Raw genomic sequence first — 25,431 nt, forward strand, 5'->3', positions numbered from 1 at the left:
CTGGCAAGGCAGTGCGGGAGCTTCCACTTCAGCAATTTTTCTTTAATCCTCCTTGGGTAGCATTGACCACCAACTGCGGCGAGGGGAACGCCACGTATTCCGTTCTTAGAAGTGTGGCAGCTTGCCTAGTTGGTATGGCATGACGATAGTTATAGATAACTATCGGCATTCCGTTCGCCACAACGCGTTACCTTCGCGAGGGGAGCATGACGCCGCAGCTGCGCGTTGACGTCACACTCCCCTAACAGAGTGCGCTGATATCACTGTCTCCCCGCCGGCTGCGTGCTCGCCGCAGCGCCCACAGCGGTCTCCTTGTTCGTTCTCCCGCAACACTTGCCTCTACCACCGCTCGCTTCGCTGCTACTACCATCGCTTGCTACACCGCCGACTCGTTGGTTCACGCTCAATAAACCTGACGCGCACCTAACGAACGCCTTAAAACATGTCTGTATGTGTCACAAGACCTAAACCAGCCCTCACTTCAAACGATTCTTCGTGCACTCACCGCAGCACTCGTGTTAGCACTGTTCAACTCGTGGCGCCACCTGCGCGCTACGCGGCTGCTTCACATCCCATCAAATTACCTTTGGGAAGATTATGTCAATTTTTTTCTAAGCCTGTCTAATAAGACAATATTACTGTTGCTGCAGCTTCATAGTAAGATTTAGACATTGTTGCACTGTTTTGAAGTTTTGGTTATGGAAGGTAGCTTCATATTGAGATTTAGACATTGTTGCCATTGTTGCACTGTTTTGAAATTTTGGATACGGAAAGTTGTGTGTGCAATTATTCTTCGACACAAAATAATGGTGAACTAACTTTAAAAACAGGAACAAACGCTTAGAAATTTTTAAGTTCAATTAACTTCTCAGAAATACCTCTTAGCATCTGCTTGCTTATAGGCGAACTCCACTAAGATGTGCTAAAGCACACAAGACACTAAGTTTGAAACCTAAGAAGAAAGTTCGGTGACAAAGAGATTATGAATTGGCCCTATTTAGCACCGATATCTTTTTTCCAGGGTAGAAATATAGTTTCGATCAATCACCGTGAAATACCAAGATAACAATGGTACAGAAGTCGGTCATCAGTCATTGGTCCCTACTACTAAAACCGTAGGTGAGCACTCGCACACGGCACTCACTTTGGAACATGTGATGGGGTATGACGAAGTGCCTAGAAAAAAAAGACATTCTGCTTTCGGCAGATTATGTGTAGAGCTGTTATAAGTAAACATCGTGGGTGTATAGTATACCAGACGCGCTTCAGCTGATGCATAACGTCTTTCATTGAAGCATAAATGCCAGTAGTGCATTCAGCTGATGCAGTACTGATCATGCTGCTGCTCTATACTTTGCTCTGTCTACACGGGACTCTTGCAACAGGATATGTGGAAGAAAGAAGGGACGAGCTAGGTGAGTAGAGAAAATATGTGGACGCGTAAGTGAGTGAGTGAAAAAAACTCTACTCGCTTTTATTGTGATGAATAAACTCAACGTCACCTGCAGGCTTGCTCCACTCGGGGACGGTCCGGTAAAATCCAACTGTCCTCGCATGGGCCCCTTTAGTTGCCCGGATGTCAGAAACGAGGTGTCGGGCTTTAATTAGCTATTTTCCTCTTTGGAGAATGGGGGGCCTGTAGATGTGCTGCCTCAGATGACATGTTAGAAGTCCGCATAACCAGTCGGAGCCTTGGTAACCATTCGTAGTATATTGCGTGCAGGGTCGCGGAGTTCAGGTAGGTGCTTATTTGTAGCTGTGTGAGAGAGACCCCTTGGGTCCTGAGCAGTGAGAAATGTGGCAGACGCAGTACTATTCTTGAGAGATAATGGTGCTTGCATTGCTCGTTGTACTTGCAGAAAAGCTGGAATAAATTATTGTAACCTTTTTTTGAGAATAAATATATCGTATGAACTAAACGTATTGATCAATAAGCTTAGTGCCAACCAAATCCTTTTTGGACAGCGCTTGCGTGATACCCGTTAAAAGACGTACACTACAGCGCGTACGAATACAAATAATTGTATTTACTTACATTGTGGAGCTTTCGGTCATCTGTTTAGGTCGTTCTCACACGTCAGACGTTGTACGCGCAGTTTTCTGTTCCGTTCGGTACGTACAGGGTCTACGTTTGATGCACACAGGGTGAGCTGCCTGTGGCGGTAAAACAAGTGCGCTTGCTTTCCCGTTAACGCTATCATCGCCGCAGAGCTAATTCGTGTGTTCGAGCCATCGAAACTCGGTGCAATGGTTTTTCTCCCGAATAGACAACCACCACACCGTGTAGAGACATCTGTGAAAGACATACCAAAGGGAACCCACTCTTGCTGCACTCTTGCAGAGCACCATGATAAGCACGACCACATGATCGACACTGAAGGCGCTCCTGTACGAGAAACAAAATGGAATCTGAGAAAGAGGGTCGAGCTAGATTATTGGCATAGTAACGCTATAGCATTAGAAATCTCGTGACGCCGAAATCCAGCCGTCGGCGTCAGCCCCATTGGTTGTGAGCGAAAACTCGTCCGTGAGTAAAAAATCGAGAAAGAATTAAGCAAATTAAACAAAGAATCAAATTTTTGGTCCCATTGAGGATGAAACTCGGGCTGTTCACGAGGCAAGCAGGTGCTCTACTTCAAAGCTAGGATATACTTTGCAGCTGATTCTGGACAAAATACTACAAAAAGGCCAATAATAAAAGGAGTCTCCTTAATACATTTTGTTCGAACGTATCACGATGAAAACCAGCCCATTCGGTGATCTGCAGGCGCATTTGGGAGGCCATCAAACCACGTCGAAAAAGGCCGGGATAATGCAGCCATCGCCGATAAAAACAGACAGGAACCTTCAAACAACTCTAAAAATGGACAAGTATGTCCATCTAGCGAAAACATACCATGCCTTTCCAGAGTCGTTGATCAAGCAAAGAGCAAACGCTGGATATTGTGCTGCCATCTGTGAGACATTGTTAGGCTCTTTATGGCATCCGAAACGGTGAGCGCACGGCGCATATCTTGAAGGCCATGCGACTCTTCCCTTAGATAAAAAAAACTGTATGTACCATTCGCGTGCACGCGCGCGCGTGCGTGTGTGTGCGTGCGTGCGTGTGTGTGCGTGTGAGTGCGTGCCTGCATGCGTGTGTTGACTGATCGATATGTGGATTTAGCGTCCCAAAACCACCATATGATTATGAGAGACGCCGTAGTGGAGGACTCCGGAAATTTCGACCACCTTGGGTTCTTTAACGTGCACCCAAATCTGAGCACACGGGCCTACAACATTTCCGCCTCCATCGGAAATGCCGCCGCCGCAGCCGGGATTTGATCCCGCATCCTGCGGGTCAGCAGCCGAGTACCTTCGCCACTAAACCACCGCAACAGAACGCGCGCGCGCGCGTGCGCACGCGCGTGTGTGTGCGTGTGTGTGCGTGTGTGTGCGTGTGTGTGTGTGTGTGACAAAACATATTGTTACACGACATCGGCAACGAAAGAGCATTGTAGACGACGAAGACGATGAAAGCGACCGTGCTCGTGTTGTTGTTGCTGTTGGGCTTCCGTCTTGGCTGCAGCTGTCTCTGACTCTCCCTGCATATTTTGTAAATATATTTATTTCATAAATGCTCTCACCCCTGTGCCATTTGGTGGTGGTGCGGGGTACAACACGATATAATGGAGCTCCGCAGTGGCCGACGATTGGATTTTACCACCATGGCAAACCAGGGACCCGCTGCCGCCGAGGCGACTACAACAACAACTGTTGTCCTTCCGCAGCTAAAAGATCGTGGCACGTTCTGTGGCATGGATGATGTCGACATCGAAGAATGGTTACTGTTGTACGAACGTACAAGTAAGATTTACAGCTGGGATGAAAATCTTATGTTAGCCAATATCCTGTTCTACTTTAAAGAAACAGCAAAAGTGTGTTACGAGAGCCATATGGATGAAATTGGAAGCTGGGATGCATGCGAAGAAAAGATGCGCGCCCTTTTCGGCAAGTCTGTGGGTAGAAGGGCAGCGGTCAAGAAGGAGTTGGCATCTCGTGCGCAAACGTCATCAGAGTCTTACGTGACTTACATACAGGACCTGCTTGCCCTTTGCCGGAAAGCAGACAACAGTATGGAAGAAACCGAAAAAGTAGCTCACATATTAAAAGGCATTGCAGATGATGCACTCAACCTTCTTATATGCAAGGACTGCAACACAGTCGATGCCATCATCAAGGAGTGCCAGCGTTTTGTGGCCGCGAAAAGTCGACGTATCATCCATAATTTCACTCGACTACCAAACACCGCAGCAACTTGGTCGTGCGAAGACGGGCCTGCACTACAGACGCCATTAACTGCAGAGCACGTGACCAAGATCATCAGACGTGAACTTGAAGCTCTGTTTCCGGCGTCCACGTGCTCCCATGCCTGTGACTCGAGCCCTCAGATGGTGCCACTGGTACATGCCATTGTGCGACAAAAGCTTTCCAATGCTGGACTAGCCTCCAAGCGCACCACAGCTCCCTCTTAGCCGATCGACCATCGTCGACTCCCTGTTTCGTATGCCCAAAGCCAAAACCTTCCGGCGCGCCCTCACAATCCAGCCGAGTGGAGGACTGCTGACGATCGCCCGACTTGTTTCAGCTGCCACCGTATCGGACAAGTGGCCCGCCATTCTAACACTCGGTGATATTGGCATCAGGCATCCTATGGGTACACCCAACGGCCAGAGAGGAATCATGAACGCTTTCAAACTTTCCGGGAGCCACCTCGGTCCACCAGTGAAGACGTTCTTTCTATGCCGCCATATCGTCGTGGCTCTCCATCTCCGCATGCTCGTCCCGTTCACTGCTCTTCCGTCGCCCCAATTTAGCTGACCAACGTCACCGACAGACCACCTGCCGCGGAAAAACTAGATTATGGAGCTCCCGGAGGTGATGCTGCATCGACCACTTGCCCGCCAAATCCTCTGACCATGCTGCCGACTCGACGCAACCTTATTGACGTTGAAGTAGATGACACACCCATTGTTGCACTTGTGGACACTGGGGCTCACATATCAGTCATGAATTCAGAACTTCGTTGCCGCCTTAGGAAAGCTTTAACACCACCCACTGTGTTACTCATCTAGGTCGCCGACGGCAGCACGTTTCCAGTGCTTGGAATGTGCTCCGCGCGTATAAGTGTGGCTGATCACTCCACGACAGTGCTATATGCTGTGCTCGAGAAATGTTCCCATGAACTTATCCTCAGCATAGACTTTTTATCCGCCCACTCTGCCCTTATTGATTGTGGAACCGGCATGCTTAAACTTGATTTACCGTGTTACCATGACGACCCAACACCAGCTCAACCCCGTCTGTGTTCTGCAGATCACGTACGCCTAGCACCTCAAGCCGTTACTTACGTGAACCTGAAATCTGTCCCTCCCGTTCCCGATGGTGACTACATGTTGACACCTATTGATGACGTTCTGCTGGCCAAAAATGTTGCCATGCCTCACCCACTTTTGACAGTCACGGGAAATACCGCATCTTTTCTGATCCTCAACTTCAGCTGGTGTGCTCAAGTTATCCCAGATGGTATGACTTTGGCAAAAGTTTCTTCTATAGATGCTGCCATATCAGCGTTTGTTGCCGAATCTTCTTCGTCCTCTGCTCCGTTCTCACCCTCGAAGAGCGCAGTGGATGCCACCATCGACAAGATGATTGCTCCGGACCTTCTTCTAGCACAGACAGCTGACATACGGCACCTGCTGAAATCTTACCGCGACATCTTTGATTTTGATGACCGCCCTTTGGGTCAGACAGCCTTTGTAACTCATAGAATTAACACGGGAGACGCCAGCCCCATCCGATGACGTCCTTATCGCGTGTCTAATGCTGACCAACAAGTTATCCAGCACGAAATCGAAGAAATGCTCACAAAAGACGTCATCGAACTTTCCTGCAGTCCATGGGAATCGCCGGTCGTGCTAGTCAAGAAGAAGGATGGCAGCTGGCCATTCTGCGTACACTACTGTCAACGTAAGGACGTGTATCCACTGCCGCGGATTGACTAAGCTCTCCACTGCCTACATGGGTATGCCTACTTTTCATCTATTTACTTGCGATCAGGATATTGGTACATTTCTGGTGATCATCGAGACCGTGAGAAAACCGCATTCATCACACCGGATGGACTTTTTCAGTTCAAGGTTATGCAATTCGAATTGTGTAATGCGCCAGCTACACTTAAAAGGATGATGGACTCTTTCCTGCGTGGATACGAATGGACCACGTGCCTGTGCTATCTCGATAACGTCATCGTATTTTCACCTACATTCGAAAGCTACCGTAGCCGCCTAACGGCTGTTCTTCAGGTTTTCCGGACAGCAGGACTTCAGCTCAACTCTTCCAAATGTCGCTTTGGCCGTCGCGAAATAACTGTGCTGGGCCACCTTGTCAGTGCTCAGGCGTGCAACCTAATCTGGACAGAATTCGAGTTGTCAAAGATTTTCCTATACCAGATTTCGCAAAATATGTACGGAGTTTTATCGGCCTTTGTTTTTACTTTCGACGTTTCGTGAAGAATTTCACTGACATTTCCCGACCACTTACGGAGCTAATGAAGAAGGACATGCCTTTTTATTGGGGTACTGACCATGCAGCGGCCTTCAGCAACCTTACAACAATACTTACTTCCCCACACATCTTGGCCCATTTCGACCCGTCGGCCCATACTTAAGTTCCTACCGATGCCAGCGAACATAGAATTGGTGCTGTTTTCGCCCAGTGGCAACGAGGACAGGATGGCGTCATTGCTTATGCCAGTCGCCTCATTTCTCCTTCGGAGAGCAAGTTTCGCATTACAGAGCGTGAGTGCCTCGCACTATTCTGGTCAGTCGGAAAATTTCGACCGTACTTGTTTGGCAGCACCTTTTCGGTAATTACAGATCACCATGCCTTGTGCTGGTTGTCTTCCCTCAAAGATTCAACTGGACGACTTAGCCGTTGGGCCTTGAAACTACAAGAATACAGATTGACGCGGCATACAAATCTGGACTAATGCACCAGGATGCCGACTGTCTATCCCGTCACCCCGTGGACTCACCTGACCTTTCAGCACATGATTCTGACCCTTGTGTCTTCGCCAAGCCGGCTTTCACCAACATACGCAAGGAACAGCTCAGCGATGTCTACTTGTGGTCTATCATGCAGAGTCTATGTTTGCCCCACGTAGACCCGTCGCTACACTTGTTCGTTCTACGCGATAGCATTCTTCACCGACGCAACACCAGCGCCGAGGGACCAGAGCTACTACTCGTAGTTCCTGTGACACTCTGTTCCGCTGTGCTTGAACAGCTTCACGACGCCCCAACCGTGGGACATCTCGGGGTCACGCGCACGTACGATCGCGTGCGGCGTAGATTCTTCTGGCCAGGCCTTTACCGTTCTGTGCGCCGATACGTTGCTGCTGCATGTGAGTGCTGCCAGCGCTCCAAACATTCCACCTTGCCACCAGCTGGTGCGCTACAACGAATAGGCATACCCACCGTTCCCTTCTACTGCGTCGGTCTTGATCTCGTTGGACCATTTCTTACTTCTCTCATTGGAAACAAGTGGATAGCCGTAGCGACTGATTACGCCACAAGATACGCTATCACAAGAGCGCTACTGACAAGCTGTGCCACTGACGTCGCGGACTTCTTGCTTCACGACGTTATTCTTCACCATGGCGCTCCTCGACAGCTGCTGACTGATCGTGGTCACTCATTTCTTTCAAAAGTAGTAAGTGACATCCTTCGCTCGTGTTCGACGCGTCACAAGTTCACTACGGCCTATCACCCACAACCAAATGGTCTTACTGAGCGCCTAAATGAAACATTGACCACAATGCTCTCCGTGTACGTTTCCGAAGATCACCTTGATTGGGATAGTACTTTGCCTCATGTGACATTCGCGTAAAAGTCGTCACGCCACGACACCGCTGGCTTCTCTCCCTTCTATTTATTGTTCGGCCGCCATCCAGCGTTACCCTTCGAGACTCTTCTCCGATCAACTACGCAAACGGTTGCAGAGTACGCCAGGGATGCCACTTCTCGGGCTCGAGTGGCCCGCCAAATCACACGGGAACGTCTTCTTGGCTCGCAGCTCTCTCAGAAGGCCCGCTACGATAGCCATCACAGAGTAGTTTCTTACTCTCCAGGTTCATTGGTCCTCCTCTGGACACTATGCCGCCACGTTAACCTCTCTTCAAAGCTCCTGTCTCGCTACTCACGGCCTTACAAGGTTTCACGCCGGCTTACCGAGATCACATACGAGATTGCTCCATTGGACAGTCAGTCGTCGTTGTCCGCACCCGCTACTGATGTCATCCACGTGACCCGCCTCAAACCCTACATATCCGCATATGATCCTACTCTCCTTTAGGCGCCGAGACGGTGCTAGCAGCGGCGGGGTGTGATATGTTACGCGACATCGGCAACGAAAGAGCATCATAGACGATGAAGACGATGAAAGTGACCGTACTCGTGTTGTTGTTGCTGTTGGGCCTCCATCTTGGCTGCAGCTGTCTTTGACTCTCCCTGCATATTTTGTAAATATATTCATTTCATTCATTCTCTCACCCTCGTGACAATATTAATGAGTATGTACTTAGCGGTTGAAGGGCGCACGAGGGGCCGGATTTCACTATCCCGTTCAACTCTTAAAGGTGAAGCCTAACTCCCGTATTCAGAAACGTTTCTGGACTTGAATTTGACTTGAAACCGCCTTCAAAGCAGCATGTTTAAAACGCGTCTGTGCGTTTGTGCTGCCCTAGCACCGCCTAAAGACAGCACGCGAGTTCGTGCTGCATTGAAGTCAAGTTCCACTCCAGGAGCATTTCTGAATACGGGGGCAAGGGTCCTCCATTTTTTAGCACACACCTGCAAGGAATAACCACTCACTAAGGACAATGGCCCCGTATACGTTTATGACATCCGTAACGATAGGAAAGGGGAAAGCCGGAGCCCTGGAGAGATGCTAAGATGCAGCGATGCTTCCACGACCAACATCATCCCCACCCTTCTCGTGACGAAGAGACTTTTTAAGTCTTTATTCTGACACTTGAACGCGAAAAAAAATTGCTCAGTCAGTTCCTCTGTTTGTTTGTTGGCCTCTGTCCAACGATTCAGGCACCCGCCAAATGTTTAACCCCTTGCTCAACGCCCATCCATCTTGATTTTGCGGCTGCATTCATACTTGAGATCTGGGTCAATCAAAAATCAAATATGACGCATACTTGAGGCGCACCTTCAATACGCTGGTGTTGGTCAGTGTGTATCTTTATCGAGAAAATGCATAGACACGTAATTATGAAAAGCGAAGTGTTCATCACACTGCAGTAACAATGCGACGCTATGAGCGAAAAAATCCCCAAGCTTTTCCCCGAGGGTGAACATGGTTAAGTGTGAATGCACGGGGTGATGTTATGAGGGGTATTTATTAATTCGCACTATTATATTTATTAATCACACTATGGTGCCTTTCTGGTGTAATGGTTCCTGGAAATCGTAATTTGATCACACGGGGGAGTTTACGTTAACTCACTGGTGAATGCCAACGGATTTTAACTTTACTCCCCCTCATAGCATCACCCCGTGCACTCGCACTTAACCATGTTCACCCTTGGGGAAATGCTTGGGAGTTTTAATACTGATGATGATGAATAAAGTGTAAATAATGAATTTAAGTGTTGTTTGTCATGAAGCATTTGTAAACAGATACATTATATACGAAGTATTATTTGTTTACACTTCACGACGCGTCCGGACGAGAAAAGTCCAGGGCTCGCACCCTCTCCCGCGCCGCACGTTCACTGGCTGGAACGGCTTCGGGAACGTCCATTCGCCGTTGACGATTGCGAGCGGCGTCTTGACGCCGGCCTTCATCGCCCTTCTCCGCCTGACGCTTGCGTTGTCGTTCCGCTTCTTGGGCCGCGTTCGCGGCTCGATGCTGACGCCTCATCTCGGCCTCGCGAGCGCGCAGTTCACCATCCGCTGCACGCTTCGCCCGCTTGTCCTCGGCCTCGCGAGAGCGAAGTTCGGCATCCTCTGCACGCTTCGCCCGCTTGTCCTTGGCCTCGCGAGCGCGCAGTTTGGCATCCGCTGCACGCTTCGCCTGCTTGCACTCGGCCTCGCGAGCACGCAGTTCGGCATCCGCTGCACGCTTCGCCCGCTTACGTTCGGTCTCACGAGCCCTTCGCAGCACCGCCTCGTCTTCCAACGTCGGCGAAACCACCGCGGTACCGTCACCTCCAACGACAGGTGCAGTTCTGGCATTCGGTTGTACTGCATTCGTTGTTGATGGTAGCGTTGCCTCCGGGACATCCATCGCACGACCCGCTCTCGACGGGAGACTCAGAGAGAAGGCGGGCGCGCGAAAGAGAGGGGTGCGCGCGCAGCTGCAGCGAGCGAAAAGAACGGAGGAGCGAGCGAAGGGGGAGGGGGTAAAAAGCGCGTTACTGACACCGATATCAGCGTCGCGTCCGTGGCTTATTCGGTAGAGTGTCACGCTGCGGCCCGCCAAGTCCTCTTTCCTTTAAAGATATAGAGAAGACTGTGGACGCCGCTGACGGCGGTGGATGGTTTGGGGTCGCTTATAAAGTGTATTCACACTTAAAAGCAGGTCTTCTCTACACGTCGCTAGAAATTCAGGGGTTTTATCTGGATCGATGGATGGATGGATGGATGGATGGGTGTATCCGGCTGGGCCCTTTATATCTTGTGGTGGCTCACGCCACCTAGCCATAAAATCAAGTATTATCACTATGAGTTAAAGGATTGCATTTCACTCGCACCTTGATAATAGCCACCAGTCAGTTAGCCTCCTCCTAGTTATTTCTACCCGTCGAAAATCTATTTTGTCTTCACTGTCCCTAAACACCAGTGCTTTGAAAAATTCCGTGACATTACCTTGGAGTATAGGGTGGAGCCCTTTACACAACATTATAATTGTCCGCAATACTCCTGTACCACGAAAATTATCGTAGACATTTTCTTTTGCGATTTACTGCTTGAAAGTTCGGAAGGTCCTCAGTGGCGATTCCGTAAGCATTGCAATCTTCCACTTGTACCTCTCTGCTTCCTTCGCCTTCTTCTAAACCGATGTTTCCTTTTGGCTTGGTATTCTGCTGTTGTATAAACACTTGCTTGGCGATTTCGTAGTTTGCTTTTTTCATTTAGTATCAACATTTTTCTTGTACAAGTAGCTGAAAACTTTCCTAGTCCAACGCTCCTCTCCTATTTTTCTCAATAGCTCCTTAAATTCAATCTTGCTGCTAGCTTCCCTGCACTCAAACGATGACCATCTGATGTAACCTTGCACCCTCTTGTTTGGGGTATTCTCGTGTGCTCCCAAAGCAAGTCTACCCATGCCACGTTGTTTATATTGCAATCTTGCTTGAACTTCTGATTTCATGCACAAAACCACATTGCCGAACGTCAAGCCCGAGACCATGACACCTTTCCAAATCGCTCTCACAATAGCATACCTATTTTACTTCCAGTGCCCTATTTTTCATTATGGTTGCATTGCTGGTGCCCTTAGTCATTACGCATCTTTCGTGCTTCCTTAGGTACTCCACACCGTTATTTATCCATACGCCCAAATATTTGTATTTACCCACTATTTCTAGCGTGACTTCCTGTATGTTATGCTCACTACCTTTGTTATCAAGAAAAAATCATGATTGCCTGTTTTTCTCTGCTGAATTTCTTATTTAAGCTATCTCCCTCATTACCACAGATGTCTATAAATCCATGCAGATCTTCCTTGTTGTCGACTATTATTACTACTTTATCTGCATACATAAATGCTGATAATGACTGCTTTGTGTGTTTTACTTGCTTGGCAAAAGATCTACTGAAGCCGAGTCGACATCCCTCTAACTTGTCTTCTAGTTCCTGCAGATACAACATAAATGCCAAAGGTGACAAGGGACATCCCTGTCGAAGCCCGCGTTGCATTTTTATAGGTTCAAATACCTCTTCTTTTCATAGAATAACTACCGTGATACTTTTCAGATATTCTTTAGAAGATGAGTTATTGCATCTCCACATCTAGTATGTCGAGTAATCCCCACTAGTCTTTTTGAATCACACTATCGTAAGCTCCCTTGATATCTACAAATGCCAGCCGCAGGGGCCTGTTTTTTTCTCGCTATTTCAATACACTGCATCAATGAAAACAGATTGTTCTTCAACCTCCTTCGTTTACGGAACCCATATTGTAGTTCTCCCAGCACCTCCTCATTCTCCACCCATGTCTGTAGTCTTTCCTTTACTATCTGCATCACCAGCCTGTAAACTACTGATGTCACTGTTATAGAATGGTAGTTGTTTATATCAGCTTTGCCCCCTTTCCTTTATAGATCATGCTGATCCTGCTTAGTTTACACCCATTGGGAGATGCACCATATTTTATTGCTTTGCTCGCTGCCTCTCTTAATGTTTGCTTATAGCTTGGCTCTAGTTTCTTTATTAGCATAATTGGGATGCCGTCAGGGCCTGTTGATGGGCTATTAGGAACCCTTTTTTCTGCCCCTTCTCACTCGCGTTGTCCCAGTGGAGCCACTGCGCTAATGGGTTCATCCTCTTCTGGTACGGTGCAGTTAATCAATAGGCGTAAAGTAGCCGACAGCAATAGGAGTAAAGTAGATTTGTGCATCAGCAGAAATTGGATGTATGCATTGAGAAACAATAAAGGCAATGTCACAACCAATATGAATTGGATAGTCGAGATGGTAGAGGAGTTCTACAGAGAGCTGTACAGAAGTCAAAAGAAGCACGATGGTATTGTGAGAAACTCTAATAGTCCAGGAGAATTCGACATTTTACCAGTGACAACAGGGGAAGTAAGGAAAACCCTAAAAAGAAAGCAAAGAGGATAATAAAGCCTCTGGTGAGGATAAAGTAACAGCGGATGTCCTGAAAGATGGCGGGAAAATTGTGTAAGAAAAATTAGCCACCTTATATACAAAGTGTGTCTTGACGGGAAGAGTAGCAGAATTTCGGAAGAACGCCAACATCATCTTAATCTATAAGAAAGGAGACGTCAAAAACTTGCAAATTTTCAGGCCGAGCAGCTTACTCTTCGTTCTCTACAAACTATTTACAAAAGATTAGCTAATAGTTGTAAGACAATATTAGAGTTTACACAGCCACAGGATCAAGCAGAATTTTGTGCCGGCTACTCCACAGTAGACCATATTCCTACTATCGATCAGGTAATAGAGAAATGCGCTGAATACAACCAACCCCTATGCATAGGTTTCATAGATGACGAGAAGGCATTTGACTCAGTCGAGACATCAGCAGTGATGCAGGCACTACGGCATCAGGGCATCGAATAGCCCTACATAAACACACTGGAAGAAACCTACAGAGGATCCAATGCCACCGCAGTACTCCATAATGAAAGCGACAGAATCCCAATGAGGAAGAGTGTAAGGCAGGGAGACAAGATCTCTCCAATACTATTCACCGCATGTTTACAGGCCGCATACAGGACCCTAGACTGGGAAAGGTTACGGGTAAGAGTTAATGGAAAGTACATTAGTAACCTGCGATTTCGTGATGAGATTGCCTTGATGAGTGACTTGGGGGACGAATTACAGTTCACGATTACTGAATTAGACACTGAAATTAGAAAAGTAGGTATGAAAAGTAATATGCACAAAAACTATGTGCAACAATCTTGGCCGAAAACAGCATTTTGTTGATACGTGGAGAGGCGCTGGAATTTGTAAAGGAGTATGTTTACTTAGGACAGGTAATAACCACGAAGTTGAACCACGAGATGGAAGTAACTAGAAGAATAAGAATGGGGGGGAGCACATTTGGCAAGCACTCTCAAATCATAACTGGTAGATTGCCACTATCCATCAAGAAGAAGGTATATAACAGCTGCGTCTTGCGAATACTTACCTACGGAGCAGAAACTGTAGGTAAGTACTGGCAATGGTGGTGGTTTTGGGACGTTAATCCCCACAAACCATAATCATATGGTGGTTTTGGGACGTTAAACCCCACAAATCAAATCAATCAACTTTAGGTGCAGGCGCAGACAACGTGGAACAAATAGAGTGAAGGTGTATAATGCCACATCTCATTGTAAGTGCTTGTTATCCCGAACAATTATTAGACTAAAAATAAAGGTGGTGAAGCATAGTTACAAGACTCTTGTGGAAGGAGAACGACAACAGTTTTCGCTAATCACTAAAAGGGCTGGTGGATTTTCCGCATCCCTGTGGGAAAGGTAAATTTGCATTTAGAGCATTTCAGATAGCATTATACTGCTTGTAAAATTACTTCAAGAGAGAAAGATAACGATGCAAGGAAAGAAAGGGAGGTTAACCAGACACACCTGTTTTGCTACCCTGCACCATGTACGGAAATAATGAAGAAAAGAGGTTGCAGAGAGACAAGAAAGGTACACACAATCACGAGCACATTCAGGGGAGCACACACAATTTACAGGCTGTCGCTCAGGTTTCTTGTCTTCAAGTAATGTAGGAGTGCTCTAGCCGCCTTCTGCGCAGTTGAGGCAGACGCCCAAGTTCCCAAAATCTTCTGCACAGAGAATGGTCTAAGGTGTAGTTGGTTCAAAACCATCCGGAGCTTGCATAGCTGTGCGTCTTAGCAAGCGCGGCTGCACAGGACGTGTTCGATGGTCTCTTCAGTTCCGCAGGAGTCGCATGTAGAGGTGTCTGCCATAGTGATGCGAAAGGAGTACACCTTTGTGAATGCAACACCCAACCAAAGGTGGCATAACAGTGTTGCATCGGAGCGGGAAAGTTGTGATGGTAGCTGTATCTTCAGCAAAGGATTCAGTTCATATAAGTGACACTTTTGGAAGCTTGTAGACGACCAGAGCATGCGTGTAAGATCTCGAGCTAGCAAGAAAAGTTGTCTTGCTGCATCAGTACTTGATAGAGGAATTGGGACCACACGTGTTCCTTCATGGGCTGAGCGGCCTGCATCATGTGCAAAACGATTTGCAGTAACACCGACGTGTCCAGGCAGCCATTGATATATAACATCATGCCCTCGTGCTAGAGCTTGACGGTGGCAATGTCTTATTTCATGTACCAAATGGTCACGATTACTCTTACGCATGACAAACTGCAAACTCTGAAGTGCTGCCTTCGAATCACAGAATATGGCCCATTTTCCTGGACGCTCTTGAATAAGATACTGTAAAGCGGCTTTTATAGCAGCAAATTCTGATGCCGTGGACGTGGTCGTACGTGACAACTTAAATTTGTTTGTCATCACTGCAGCCGGAATTACAGCAGCACCTAATGAGCTGCTAGATGAAACGAACTGAACAGTGTACACCTGCATTCGGTCCAAGTATAACTCAAATAATAATAGCAGTGTTGCTTGCTCCAATGCTACATTGGAATGATTGCTATTCCTTTTCATACCCGGAATTTATAGACGTACCTGCGGCTGGTCAAGATACCACAATGGACGGGCAATTCTAGTAGGTGGCGTACATTCTGTTAGAATACTGTTTAGATGTTTGGTTATGACGTCTGAAAACGTAGCACGTGGTCTTTCGGAGGGTAGAAGGGACAAGTAGTGGTCGGGGACACGGCTAGGATGTCGAATGTGCGCTCTGAAGCAGTTCACAACTCTATATGTCCTGACCGGATGGTCCTTGGCAAGCACGATTGTGGCATAGGTAGAAGAAAATCATGGCAGTCCTAGATATATACGCAGCGTCTGACTCTGCAAACTCTCCAATGAATAAGGATTGGATTTGCAAGTGTCCGTCAGTACCGGCAAGCTTCAGTGCAATAGACCCAGAAATAGCACCCTATAAAATTGTAGCAAGGAAGCCACAGAAGTTCGACATGCTTTCCCGCACATTAATTTTATTATATGCACAATAGATAGCAGTCTCTTCTTCAAATACGCACAATGCAGGCTCCACGAAAGACTTCTGTAGATAATTACTCCTAGGAAACGTTGCGCCCATGCATATTTGACACTTTGCCCATTGATGTAAACAGGGTGTGGCGTCTTGGTTTGCGTGTAAATGCAATCAATGCGCACTTCACAGTTGATATAGTCAGGCCTTCTTCATGAAGGTAGGCTGTTGTGAGGGTTGCTGCCCGCTTTATTCTTGCACGCACCTGAGCGCGAGTAACTGCAGCACTCCAGTGGCAAATATCACCAGCGTATATGGATATGCACACCGACTTTGGCAGAAACTCCGCCAGACCAATGAGGGCCACATTGAACAAGGTGGGGCCTAAAACACCTCCCTGAGGTACTCCGTAGTAGGTGCAATGTTCAGTAGTTTTACCCTAATCTGTGTGCACACAAAAATTTCGGCCTGGTATATGGTCTTTTATACATTGGAACATTCGTCCACCAATGCCCATTGCTTCGAGAGAAGCGAGGATGGCATCGTGAGCTACATTATCATATGCACCCTTCACGTAAAGAAAGAATGCCACTGATATACGCTCTCGACTTTTTTCTTGCTGAACAAATTTCGATAAGTCAAGGACCCAGCCGATAGACGAGCGGCCCCGACGGGAGCCTGTTATGCAGGAAGGGTAGTTGGTGTATCGTTCCAAGTACCACTCGAGACGAAATAGAACCATTCTTTCCATCAATTTTCCGAGGCAGCTTGCGAGGGCAATAGGGCGATACGCTGTCAAGCCCAATGGTGATTTCCCCGATTTCAGAAGTGGTATTATTCGACTTATTTTTCATTCTCGTTGAACACTGCCGCTGAGCCAGGAGTTATTGAAGCATGTTAAAAGTTCACTTCTAGCTTTTTGTCCAAGATGCCTCAACTCACTATGAGCAATACCATCAGGCCCTGGCGATGACGTGCGCTTAGAAGCGACTAACGCACCTTCCAGTTTTCTCATGGTGAATGGAAAGTCCGTTTCTGGTAATCGAGTCTCAGGAACGATCATGGCATCGATGCTCTCGTTCATAATATTCCTGGCAACTCTCCTGAGAAATGTTTCAGCCACTTTGAGTTCTGTTTTTTCATGATGGAGTGCCAAAGCGTTAAAAGGGTGCCGTTGTTATGGAGAGGAGCGAAGACCATGAACTGTTCTTTAGAAATATGACAGCGGTTTATGAGGGTCGAGAGATTCACAGAATGCTTTCCAGCGTTCGCTATCCAGCTTTTTAATGCGTCGTTGAATATTTTTCTGGAGCTGTTTTGCTTCCCTTATGTCATAAATAAACTTTGTGCGTCTGTATCGTCGTTGAACACGCCTTTGTATAGCTCTTAATCTTTCCAGTTCAATGTACAACTGTGTTATTTTAGTCGAGAATGATAATTTATATTTGGACGCTTGCATCGCTTCCGTGATATTATTTTTTAGGCTTGACAAGAAGTTGTTAGTCGTCATTTGAAATGGCCACATCTTTGTCGTAGGTGACGCTGGTCACTATATCAGATACCAAGGGAACATGAGAGCGCACCTGATTGCCGTCTAAGTCAGTTACATTGCGCGAAACGCCCAAAGCACTTGCGTGCAAAATGTCAACAGCCAATATATTTTTTCTGGCGTTCACTCTTATGTCTCTAATCTCATTTGGCACAAGCGCTTCCCGAGAGCTCGACGCGGACTGTCTGTTAAGGCGTTTCATGCTGACGGTAGAAAAAGAGAGAGATTGACTTTATTTAAAACATATTCTGAGGAGGCTGAGAAAGGGCCATTCCGACCCTTAATTAAACCTGGAGGCTCTGCTCAGGATGGCGCTGGCAGCCGAAGGCTTGTAGCGATGTCCCGGGCCCTCTGGACCGCCTGTAGTTGCTGCCTGTATTCATTGCTCTTAAGGGCTTCCTGCCAAGCCTCTTTGGTATTCAGTTGTGCTGCGCTGTGGGTAGGGCATAGCCAGAGCATGTTTTCGAAATTGCAATAAAGATGGTTGCAAAGGGAGCATGTGGGAGGTGTGTCGGTAGGAAGTGCAGGCAGAAACAGGATGGTATAAGTGTTCGACTTTGGTGTTTCACTTACAGTTTGACTCTTGAAGATGAGGATGTCCTCATATTCTTTCTCTTTGCGTTGCGACTCCGCACAGATTGGAAACCGTCATCTGAAAAGTAATCACTGCTGAGACAGTAGGCATGAATATCTTCACTGTCGCTGTCGCTCGCCTGTCCAATCCGCTTCCTGGAGGCGGCCGCCGCCGACGCCACTGATACCGGCGGGCGCCCAGGTTGGTCTACATCCATCCTTTCCAAGGGAGCAGCGAAAACCGATCAAAAGACTTAAATTGCCACAGAAATACGCCGGAGTTAGCAGAGGTAGCACTTATTCAAAACACACTCCTTCGTCTTCAAACTACGATCTTTTCCGAATAATTATTGCAACTACAAACACTACGAAGGGTGAGCTTTTAGGGGCGAAGCTTCTAAAGGTGTGGTTCTGTCCATCCCTTGTATGTATGCATACATGCATGCATGTATGCATGTATGCCTATATGTATGTATGTATGTATGTATGTATGTATGTATGTATGTATGTATGTATGTATGTATGTATGTATGTATGTATGTATGTATGTATGTATGTATGTATGTATGTATGTATGTATGTATGTATGTATGTATGTATGTATGTATGTATGTATGTATGTATGTATGTATGAGACCACCTATAGTCCCTCCTTTGCCAACTGCCCACACTACTTTGTCCTTGCAAACATCCCACTACCTCCTATCACTGATCTACCACTTGACCGACAATAAAGACAATACTGTTGGAGGTAGCCAAATTGAAATGCAAGATGGTTGTGTACTTGTATCCACGTGCACGTCAAAGAACCGTAGATTGTCAGATTCAGTCCATTCCTTATTTGTACGTGACCACCTATAGTGCCACCTTTGAAAACTGCCCTCTCTCTACTTTGTGCCTGCAAACATCCCACAACACCCCGTCACCAATTCACCACTTTACTGGCCATAAATCCGTTATACTGAAGGTGGAATGGAAGTGACGTATAGGTACCTCTTACGTATCTTATTATTTCTTGTACAAGTATATACAGTGTTTGTCACGTCTTTATGATGTAGTGGGTGATCTTCGCGGATGGTTCATGACATAGCAATGAAACCTTCCAGCACTTCACCCCATTCATCACCATTCATTCAGTGGATATGCTGTGATTTTTTTTTTCAGAGTGTGACAAAAGACAAGGCGCATGTCGTTATCCTACAGGTAGGCACTTATTTCACATTCAATGTACTCATGACTCGTTGGGCATTGAACAAATCTCACGTGTAGCCTGCACGTGCGGTGTGGTGCCGTAAATTTAGGTAAATATGCTGTGGATCAATGGATCAAATAAGGACACGTGAAAGTCATTATAGTTATTGAAAAAGAATCGCAGCGCCATACTATCTTCTATCTTGTGCACGCTATATAGGTAAATTAGGACATAACTTATAAAATGCAAGGGGGGGGGGCTAACACAGAAAGGAAAAACGTTCACATGTGAGACGAACGATATAGTTTCTAAAATTAACGAGAGGTTACTCTGGCGCAGCGAATGTTCGGTGATTATGGGAATGATGCTTAGTATATGGAATTGCCTAGTCTTCATACTTTCGGGCTTCGAACGTAGTTGTGGCTTCGTTTATTGGTGTGTTTCGCTTTTGTTTCCACTAAAAGTACAGACCATTTTAAGCTATGAGACCTGATTTGAATTGGTGAGCCTAAAAGACTAACGTGGTGAAGCGCAACTAATAAACTGTTGCTGATTGTTGCTTCGTGAAAAAAAAAAAGGCAGATCCCACGTTCAGTGGCAATCGACGGCATGGCAAGCACGAATGATAAATGTTGATATGTCTTTTGAAACCAGCACATCGTTACGAGGTGGAGGTAACTGATGCCGTACATGACTTCCGTGTCTTGACTATCATGTAGGGATGTGTCAATGACCTTCGTAATCTATTCACGTCACAAGATACAAAACACTAGTATATGTGGAGCTAGCGAAACGGCCGAGAGCGCGCTATGAGCAAGGTATGTTGTCATGTTCTTACATGAGATGCGTGTCAGGATTATCATGTTTGCACCAGTCATACATTTTCGTTATCCATTGACGTCACGTAACACCAAATTTGGTATATGTTGAGCTAGCAAAACAGCCGCGAGCGCATCATGAAGGGCCCACTATAGTCCAACATAACGTTGACACACGAGAACGCTGGGCACAGTGACGCTATGTTAGCGAAACGCGAGCACTCTAATAGTCTGACGCCAGGCGCAACTAGCATCCGTTGGCGCGGTCCGACGGCAACCGGTGCGAAATGCGACATGCTGCATTTCGCGCCGATGCGTTACCCAGACAACACTGCATTTCCCTTTTTTTGTGACGGAGGAATGCACTGAAACGCGCATGCGTCAAAGCAAGGCAGCGTGGTGTGCCCCTGCGAGTATATGGCAGGACCGGCGCCTGTCGTGGCAAAGCTGGCGTGACACGACGCAATGAACGCCGGCGAGCACGCGCATCGCGTCACGTCGAAATGTACTGGCGCTTTGACTGTGGCATGTAGTCATGTTTTCATATGAAGCACATCTTATGATTATTGTGTTTGCGCCCGTCGCATGCCTTCGTCATCCATTGGCGTCACGTAATACCAAATTTGGCATATGTGAAGCTAGCGAAACGGGCACGAGCGCTTCATCAGTGAGGCATGTAGTCGTGTTGTTTCATGATACGCATGTCGTGATTATCATTTTTGGATGGGTCCATTACCTATGTCGTCCGTTAGCGTCACGTAATACCGAGTTTGGTACATGTGAAGCTCGCGAAATGGCCACGAGCGCATCATCAGTGAGGCATGTAGTCATGTTGTTTCATGACATGCATGCCGTGATTATCATTTTCGGATGCGTCATTTACTTATGTCGTCCGTTCGCGCCAGGTAATACCGGGTTTGGTGCATGTGAAGCTTGCGAAATGGACACGAGCGCATCATCAATGAGGCATGTTGTCACGTTGTTTCATGACACGCATGTCGTGATTATGTTTGGATGTGCCATTTACCTATGCCGTCCGTTCGCGTCACGTATTACCGAGTTTGGTACATGTGAAGCTAGCGAAACGGCCATGACCGCATCATGAGCGTAGCATGTAGTCATGTTGTTACATGACACGCATCTCATAATTATCATGTTTGCACCAGTCACATAACTTTGTCATTCGTTCATCTTCTGTAATACCAAATTTTGTATGTGACACAAGCGAAACAGCTGCGAGCGCATCATGAGCGTAGAATGTAGTCATGCTGTTACATGACACGCATATCATGATTTTCATGTTAGGGTCTGACACTTTTGTTCGCCATGCAATAATGCTATACCATACCACTTTTTCAACATGCCAAGTGACGGAAACCACTGCAAGAATGTCAGGACCAAGAAATGTAAATCATGACATTTATGACATAGATGTCCTGATTTTCATGTTATGACAAGGTAAATGTGTTACTCATACAGTCATGTTACGCCATACCAAGTTTGGCATTGATACCATTTTCAGAACGGCCAAGACAGCTAAAAGTCATAGATAGATAGATAGATAGATAGATAGATAGATAGATAGATAGATAGATAGATAGATAGATAGATAGATAGATAGATAGATAGATAGATAGATAGATAGATAGATAGATAGATATGCTCAAAGTCGCCGAAGTTCGCTAAGAAATGCTTCGCATTTAAAAGAACGGCGTTTCATTTTTTTCCGGCGTTACGTGTTCTTGCGGCACACTTCGTGATGTAGGCAGTTTGACGACACGGCGTCAGCATGACGTAAGCTCTCGATTGGTGATTATACAAGGCACCTTTTGTGAAATCTTTCATACTCTACTTTGCAATGAAGTCGCGCGTCCGTTCCGCCTTGTAGCCTAGCAACCTCTGTTTTTTTCTAAATAAATGTTTACTACTACTAGTTGTATTACACGACTATCGTGCTCAATAAACTGATTTCCTATCGCGTTCTGCGTTTGCGACTGCGCAAGCAGAAAGAGCAGGACTTTGTCGAAAAGTGCGAAATCTTGATTGTCTCAACAATTAGTGTGGACATGCCACATGCTTTATAAAGATATAAGTGACGAGGAGGAGATAGCACTTGCAGGAAGGGTTGCAAAGGCGAGCAGGAAACTACTCTCTTGCCATTGAACTCAAAGTGGTTTAGGGGCCTTTAAACGAAGTTGTTCAGCCAGCTGTTAACGCTTGACTCCAAGCAAAAAGCTGGCGTAACTGCTACTAGCTGACTGCTTCACATAAAATGTATTGCTGCCATGTGGGTGATCGGAGTGATTTTTATCGAAAATAGTAATATAGTAATGCTGTTTCATCTTACCGTTACCTTGTCTATATGAATTATTTTTCCTTTTTTATTGGAAGCCTGCAGCTGCAACCCCAGGCTTCGCTTTGGACGACGTGCTCGGAACCTGTACCACTATAATGGCAGGGTGAACCGGTGTCTGCCTGGCGGGAACAGCGGCAATTGCAACAGTTTCACAACTATGTTGGGGTGCCTGGTGAGGTGCTCACGTGCGGAGCGTTAAGAGAGTAGGTTCACACGTACGGAATCACACACGGTAATAAAGTTGTTATTAGTGAATCCAAGTATTGCCTGCGCCAGTCTCCTTCTTTCAGCGGCGGAAAACAGCTGAAGCAAATTACCTTATCAAAGGTGCAGCGCACTAGATGAAATGTGGGTATAACGTTGTTGTAAGGAAAACTTGTGCCACGGCGAACCCTAGCGCTTTGTAAACTAAGCAGCGTATTTGTGTTACGCACTATAGTGCCGCAAGACAGAGCAACATCTTCTCTATCTGGTGCCTTTTGGATTCTGTAGCCAACGAGTCATGACCACGTACATAACGTTATCCGCATAACACCCCTCTGCATCGGCCAATTACCGCAAACTATCCGCCCGCAAAACGCGATGCAAGAAACACCCTGAACACACTCTGCAGTAAGCAACATCTCGTTTCATTACTCCGCACGTCCTCTCGTCGCTAGGCAAAGAGTTCCCTGAAATTAACGAGAGGGGACTCTGTCGCTGCGATCATTAAGCGACCATAGAAACAATAGGTATAGTACGCACATTTGCCTAGTCTTCGTACTTGCGGGCGGCGAATCGTACTTGTGACTTCGTTTATTGCTGTGTTTCGGTTTTGTTTAAAAAAACGATTCAACCATTCTGAACTTCATGACCTGATTTTGAAAGGTAAGTCTAAAATAATAATGTGTTGAAGTGCAAGCACTGAACATTTGCTGATTTTTGTTTCATGAGAAAATAGCTCCAAGCCACACGAACGCACACGGAGCCAAAACCCTGCCAGAAGTTCGAAGATTAGATAATTGTGTGTACTACCCATCATTGCCATGCTCGCTGAAGCGCCGTGCGATGTAGCTCCCATAGAGTTCCCTTCAGCGTATATTAGGGAACTCCATGTCGCTTGGCTCTTTTGCCAAGCAGCCGCGGTGTACGACACTCTCGTGGCGAGGTAACATATGGACACCGCACGCTGCGTTGCTCACACTGCTCCGTCTTTTAGTATTTGGCTTTCGCCGTTAGGAGCAAGCAGAAAGTAGACGCGTGCGCACCTCCCCCATGTATCTGATCTGGGCCACAATCCGCGGACAGATGCAGGGTGGTAGACGCGTGCGTTGCATTCCAGTTTTCACCAACGCCGTCTGAAGGTTGCTTTTATTATACGCTAGGCTAAGTATTGTGGCGCTGCAGCCCATAACCGTGCGCGAGAAATCACGTGCCATGGCGGTCCGGGTGCGTACGGAGATGGGTTCGCGGATAACTTTAAAGATCCACTTGGCACCTTTAACGATGTGACGTCCCATTATCAGTTGTCTAGGCAGAGGTACCCGCTTCCGCATTCCAAGCTCAGTCGGCCACAGTCACTGGTTCTTCGGATGCTACAGGCAGGTTCATTCCCATCTCGTAGCACATTCAGCCACTTTGCTGATGGCATAACTCCAGGATGCCCAAGTTGTCAGGCACATAACTGCACACTCGCTCACATGCTCTGGCAGTGCCCGGCGTTACATAGCGTTACAGCACAGAATAAGACTGGGAGAGGGCTCTTAAAAGCCCCGAACTCTCAGTCCAATACTCGGCAGTCCAGGAGGCCTGCGAACGGGCGGAGGTCCATGGTCTTCCAGTCCCGGCGTGGACGTGGCCAACAACCGAGGCGGACACCTCTTAGGGGAGTATCTGACCAGTTCTCCAGGACCAAATAAAGTTCATTTCACTTCAGTCAAACGGGAAAACACGATTGAACGGTGCCTATAGGGTACTATCAGTGCAACACGCCAGATTGTGTGCATGTTTCATATTGAAGGATACGGCAAATCCACATTGAGAAATTTCTTCTGAAAGTTGACGTACAACAAAGTATGAAACTGAACACACATATATCAACAGCCATCTCAAAAAGATCCTGATCAAAGCAAGCGCACAGATTTACAATAATGAAGTTGCAACATACAGTGTGCAAAACGTCTCTTAGAACTTTAATACAAGTCATTTAAGCCACCTTGTTGCTATTGTTTTACTGCTTTGTATGCACTAAGGCATCGCGAAGGTGCCGTCATTCTCTGTCATTGTCTCGCCAAAGTAGAGATATATGACGTCTTATAAGATGCTTTAAAGACTTCTTTAAAAAAATGGCTCAAAACTCATTGACACACGTGACAATGTTGCGTAGTCGTGACAGTGCAGATGACTGAAGTACAACTCGTAAATACGCAACTTTTTGTTTGACTGAACTTGTGGCCAGGAAACGAAGTTGAAGCGAGCAATGCACTCTGTACGTACAGCCACGGCCACGTCTGTGCAGGGCGCTCGAGCAGCCGGTTTTCGCTCTGCGGGTCAGAACCTTCAGACAGTTTCGGGCTCTGAAGTGGTGTATCAGGAGCATGCATGACCTAGTAGTCAAGCAGACCACGTCAGAGCCTGATACTGCCCCAAGGTTTCGCCCCACAAAGCAAAAACAAATTGGGCGTGTATCTGCATGTTAATTTGCAAATGTCGTCGAAAGACGATGTCATGCGTGTGAAGAGAGTGAAAAAAACATTTATTTGATGTTCTGCGGAAGAAAATCAGTGAATGGTACTCTGGAGGCACTGCATTTGAGTGCCTCGAGCGTGCAACTGAGGTGAACGAGCGCATCAAGTCACGTCATACGTGAAACATGAGCGCCATCTGGGAGTTTTCTTTAAAACGAAGCGCGTGGCTCTCAGACGGGTGTGCGCGTCCGTCTCAGGGGTGATAAGGTGTAGAACGCAAGGCAACATGTAGGTGCCACCACCGTCTCGTCTTAGCAAAGCGTTAGAAACACTCGCTTTTTCGTGCAAGTGGTCATAGTCAGCGCAGCGTGATAAGTGCTGCGGTCTTTAAAATT

At 46.8% G+C, this 25,431-nt stretch overlaps 1 long non-coding RNA gene across 1 annotated transcript; it reads left to right on the forward strand.

The window, feature by feature from the left end:
• Window positions 1–1,160: 1,160 nt before the first annotated feature.
• Window positions 1,161–22,556, forward strand: LOC142764940 (uncharacterized). Its single transcript, XR_012883974.1, has 3 exons — window positions 1,161–1,415; window positions 19,169–19,207; window positions 22,406–22,556. It is a non-coding gene; the product is annotated as an uncharacterized LOC142764940 (long non-coding RNA).
• Window positions 22,557–25,431: the final 2,875 nt, after the last annotated feature.

The sequence above is a fragment of the Rhipicephalus microplus genome, chromosome 6 (genome assembly GCF_043290135.1).
Source record: "Rhipicephalus microplus isolate Deutch F79 chromosome 6, USDA_Rmic, whole genome shotgun sequence".
NCBI lineage: Eukaryota > Metazoa > Arthropoda > Arachnida > Ixodida > Ixodidae > Rhipicephalus > Rhipicephalus microplus.